Source organism: Helianthus annuus, chromosome 16 (assembly GCF_002127325.2).
Source record: "Helianthus annuus cultivar XRQ/B chromosome 16, HanXRQr2.0-SUNRISE, whole genome shotgun sequence".
Classification (NCBI taxonomy): domain Eukaryota; kingdom Viridiplantae; phylum Streptophyta; class Magnoliopsida; order Asterales; family Asteraceae; genus Helianthus; species Helianthus annuus.
The window spans coordinates 206,552,453-206,558,146 of NC_035448.2; the positions used below are offsets into that span (position 1 = coordinate 206,552,453).

Sequence of the window (5,694 nt, forward strand, 5' to 3'; positions counted from 1 at the left end):
AGATCTACTTCTCTGTTGTAGATTGGAGGTTTACAAGCTACGAACTTGTTATATGAGCAGTCCCTCTTCTCCTTGGCCTTACCTCTTTCGTTGACAAGGTCCTCCTATAGTTCGTTTACTCTTTCCTCAACGGTTGTGAGTATCACAATTTGTAGCCTTTCCATGAATCCCGGTAGGCTAGCTTCAAATGCTTTTCCGACTTGTTCGGAAATCTTGTCCTTTATCTGCACGGTGATTAGAGGTATCGTGTCATCACCGTTTCCACCCGACATCGTTTATCTGAAATGTTTGCAATAAATCGGTAAACATTTCATTTCATTATTCTCACATTCTTCTATGAGAATTTGTCCTCTTTATTTGTTTCTAAACTCAATGTATCTTTTCTTCTTCGATTTGGCCAAGTTTATGACTTGCCTAAATCGTTTATACTTAGTGCTTTTCCGGGTTCGGGTGTATTAACATCCCCTCCCTTGCACTTTAAGTCATCTTTTTTTCTAATATTCTATTTAGATTTCATTGTAAAATTTATTCTTACCGGATGTCCTGATCAAGCCTTGAACCGAACACACTTCGTCTCTAACCTTGAGCTCTGATTACCAACTTATAACACCCTTACTAAATAATTAAAGTTTTATACAAAATTACCATGTCATATAAAGATTTTACAAAACAACCTCGTTCAAAATATCGAGTTACCAAAGTGTTTTGAGACATTTACTAAACATACGTGATGTATCATTCACATAAATCATTTATACAAAAGCGGAAGCTTGATTCTTCTATGTATTCGGTTCTTTAGAGGCGGCTTGATCATCATCCAAGAGTTGTTAAGTACCTAGAGCTGAGGATTATACAATTTATTAGTGTTAGAACACAATAAAAATCAATTAAAATGGATAACATAGCCAAAACAAACAAACAGAAACATGCAGACTAGGCCCGGCGTCGGCGACGACCCTAAGGGGCGTCGGCGACGACCCTGAGGGGCGTCGGTGCTTGGTTTTTCGCGTCGGCACCAGAAGCCCGTAGGCAAAAAGATAGGACGTTGGCACCCCCAAGTCACCAGACTCGGCGTGTAACACCCCGTGTTACGAAAGTCAAAGTCAAAGTCAAGATTGAAGTCAAAGGAAGAAAAGATTGCTAATTGCGATCTGTCACTCCTTGCATAATTCCTGTTTTGACTTCTTTGACTTGTAGTTAATCTATTTATTTTATCGCATTAGTTGTATTATGTGGAGTGCTTGTTAATGATCGAGGTTTAATCGCTATTTATCGCATGGTTTATCGCTTTATCGCTAATCGCATCGCAATCGCATTCGCGTCTTGATTGATAGATTCTGAATATTATTTTACGTGTGTGTATTACTTATGTGTACTTGTGCATGTTTACTTTATGTTTTGTGGTGATTAATCGAAACGCAATCGCAACTCTATCGCAATCGAATCGCAAACGCTAAACGCCAGTTACTTATGATGATTGTATATTAGATATAGTATTTATGTGTTTATTAATAATCTATCGCATCGCTCGCTCGAAACGCATCGCAACACTCAACAAGCGAATCGAAACGACAAAACTCAATACGCCGGACACCAGGATCGAGTGGCCAACTGATCGAGTGGCCATCCGATCGAGTCACCATCCGACCGGTGACCAATCCGACCCTTGCACATTTCCTCTTTTGGAAACCCTATAAATACCCACCTGTCACATCATTTGTGATGTGACAACACTCTCACTCGACCAGCCGCACTCAATCCTCCTTTCTCTCGATTTCTCGCGATTCTTGTAAGTTTTCAACCTAAATCTTGTACTTCTATGATCTACATGCATTTATTCATCTTTTTCTCTTTTGAATCTTAAGTTTTAACCGTGAAATCAGTGGATTTGAGGTGTTCTAGGGTGATGTCACCATGGGGTTCTTATGAACTTCAAGTCTTGACATCATTCCACAAGAACAACTCAGATCTGAAGGATTTCCACATGATTAAACAATGTTTTCACATAGATCTACACATATTCATGGTTAAAAGGATTGAAATATGGTTTTCTAACTTTCTTTCAACTCTTTTACACTCAATGCACTCAAAACCGATAGAATCGGAGCTCATTCTGATCTTCTACTCCTTCTTAGTGATGTGTCGGTTCAAGATCTGATTTCTATCGAAGAGACTACCGATTTTGAGTTAAACAGGAACAACTGTCTCGAACAGCTGACTTATCGAACTAGGGTGATTCCTGTTCGACCGGGTCACTAGGGTCTTGATGGGGTTTTTGTTGTTTAGCACGTTATCACACCGTCTCGATCGGAACTGCAAAATTCTTCAAAATAATCAAGTACCAAGACGATCAGGTCGTTGGCACGCATTGCCGTCCAATCGGATTGCCATCCGATCGAACAGTTATCCGATCGGACTGCACTTGAGATTCAACACTTAACAATTTTCAAACATGTTCAATGCATCGTCAGTTCTAACAGATTGCTATCCGATCGAGTGACAATCCTGCTGTGAACTTGTTATCATTAAGTGTCCTACCAATCGTATCGCTACCCGATCGAACCGCCGTTCGATCGATCGACCTGAAAGGTAGAGATACTTCTCTGTTTTAAAAATGCTGCAACGAAAACTTCAAAGCCATCATACACAAACACATCCTTACGAAATGATGTCAATCCAATCGAATGGCCATCCGATCGGATGACCATCCGAACGGATAGACATCCGATCGACTGGCCATCCGATCGGATTGCCATCCGATCGGGTTACCATCTGACACTTGGTACTTGCACCGTTTTACGCGCCGCTTATCGTTTATGCTATCGTTAACTGTCCAGGCTAATCTCTCAGCGCTCCCTTCAATCCAAGAGAGTGTTTATTTACTTAAACACAATCTGTGAGTATACTTGAACCCTTTTTGCTTTACGCACTTTTGGGTGTTACATACGTTACTTATTCTAAATCACAATTTCCACACAACGTAAACACTATTTATACGCTGACCGTTATTTCATGCTACGTGTTATTCGATGAATGCTTGTATGTTATGTTAACACAGTGATTGTTGCTTGACACCTTAGCAACGATAGTACTATAGTTTGGACTCGGCACCTGTCATGGACAGGGGTTGTTAAGGGCTTTACTTCACGAGTCCCAGTGGGGATATGTGTTGCGCATTCTACAGCTCGCAGTCACGTCCGTGCATATTTCTCTGTCGATAACCTACTAGCCTTCACTTTGTACGTGTTACATGCTGGTTATGCGTAAACTATTTCAAACTCCTTTATTATTATCAAACTTGTATACTCACCTTTACCCTATGTGTATTGATCGTATTTTAACGTATGTGACAGGTGTTTGAATGCTAGGATGTTGCTTGTTATTTGCTGGAATCAAGCTAGGATGGAGTCTAGAAACGAACCTAATAAAATTCTGAGTTGTCGGAATAGTTTGCTTGTTTTTAAGACAATTATCTGTAATAACTATTTTTACTTTATCTGTTAGTAGTATGGGATATTAACATTAAGGATTTGGTAATTTAATAGTTGTTGTGGAATCTATTGAACAATTTGTTTCACACAGTTCCATGCCCCGGTGTTTCCGCCATTGGTTGGGGTGTGACACGGCGTCGGCGACGCTGGGCATGGCGTCGTCGACGCCTTCTCCTTCTTCCGTTTCTCGGATGTGTTGTTTTAATCGTTCGTAAACACTAAAACGCGCATAACTTTTAAACTGTACACCCGTTTAACCTCCCGTTTCTTCCCACATGATCGTAATTTGATTTTCTATCATGTGAGCTTGAAATCCAACATCCAGATTAACAATATTATTAACTTATGAGCTCTTGGCTTTATAATTATTTACAAATTTTTGACCTGTTCATGTTTTATCAAACAAAGTGTTTGTTTATATTAAAAACTCACATGAACATTATAACCATAAAAGTTTTCCAATATCTGGAGTTCCAATCAAGTGATTTACGCATTCGTTAACTAATATGTGTTTCATTTATTCAACCCGTTCAACTATTAGTAGTTGAACACTTTTAACACAATCCTTACATGCGGAAATTGTGCATTTACTAGTCATACTGACCATGAGAGTCTATGACTTTTAACTCGCGCTCCCAAATCCCGGTTTGCGCTTCTAACACAATTGACCAGTTTGAAGTCTATGATCATGAACTTAGACTAAATAATAAAACTTCTAGTTAGGTATTCACATATTCCTTATACTCATTCCGAGTTTCAATATTTACGACCCTCACATTGCCGTAACCGGTTCGCTAGTTTAATCAATGACCTCCCACTCCCTGGGTTTGTCATTTAAGTAAAGGTGCTTCCGTTACCCGGTTTGCACTTATCTTAAATTGATCCGTTGGATTTACTTTCATGAATTTCATCATAGCAAGTAGACCAAACACGCAAATTTCCTATTTCTACTTATCAAAATATTTCAACAATAAGAAGTTTAACTACAATATTAACGAAGCATTAACCCACTTACCTTAAAGCTTTCCTTTTAGACGAGTGTCCGCACCGCTTGACTTCCCAATGCTTCGCTTTCTTTGCCTATAATATACGGGCCAAGTGTTGTTAGAGCCTCTCAACCATGACTAAGGCATGCAAATTTGCCAAACATATTATCTCATGTTTCATCAATACTTTTTGTTCATTGATTAGGTTTGGTAATTCTTTTAGGCATTTCATCAAGCACCTTATGTGCATACTTTTTAGCTAGTCAATTTGATTCAGTCTATACCTTGACTAACTAAAAATCTCAACTCAACAAATGTAATTACACATCAAATTAAGATGAGGTTTCATCAAGCCTATGTCATTAAATATATTATTTATACAAATATGGAGGTTTTCATATTAGTAGCAAAAGCCACTTCATCCAACAACCCATCTACTTAATCACAATTAGTAATTCAAACACTTGAATTATAGTATTGATTTCACTATTTTCATCAAGGGGTTGTCTCTAAACATGAATACACCTCAAGTTATATTATAATTCCTACTATTCACACCCGAATCATAAATTATATGATGTTCATCAATTTCATAACATCACCAAACATAGAATTTAAACATACCTTATGTCCTCCTTGTTCGGATGATCACTAATTTCAGTACATACACTAGTTTTAGACTTGATTTCTCTTTTAATTTCAAGGAATTATGAGTTTAGGTCTTGGGGAAGCTTTTCCCCTTTTTCTTTCCTGGCTTGGTCAACCAGATTTTGGTGTGGTTTTCATTATCAAGTTGATAGTTTTTAATAATTGGCAACTATAGTCCCCCAAGGTTATTCCATACTTATTTAATTTATAACTTGATGTTTTTTTAATTAACCCAATCCTTGTTACTAGTTAGGTTTGTTTTCTTTTGGTATATAATAATACATATACATGTATATACGTACATATATACATGTTTATATAAATTTAATGTTTTTGGGGTGTTACAGAAGTCGAAGCCGGGTTCGAGGTTGGTTACGTGCCGGGGGTGAATGATTCGACAAAGGTGAAAACGAGTTCGGGTCTGGGTTTGGAAGCGAGGTAGAGATTGTGTCGGAAGGATGACGGGGGTTTTGGGTTGTGGTGAAATGGCTATAGGTGGCGAATGGTGGTTGATGATGGTGGATTGCCATCTTTGTATTTAAAGAACAAAATCCATTTTGCATGTAAGT

At 38.3% G+C, this 5,694-nt stretch overlaps 1 long non-coding RNA gene across 1 annotated transcript; it reads right to left on the bottom strand.

The window, feature by feature from the left end:
* Nucleotides 1-681: 681 nt before the first annotated feature.
* Nucleotides 682-5,239, bottom strand: LOC110920694. Its single transcript, XR_002581831.2, has 3 exons — nucleotides 5,102-5,239; nucleotides 4,507-4,571; nucleotides 682-841 (listed from the first exon to the last, which is right to left on the bottom strand). It is a non-coding gene; the product is annotated as an uncharacterized LOC110920694 (long non-coding RNA).
* Nucleotides 5,240-5,694: the final 455 nt, after the last annotated feature.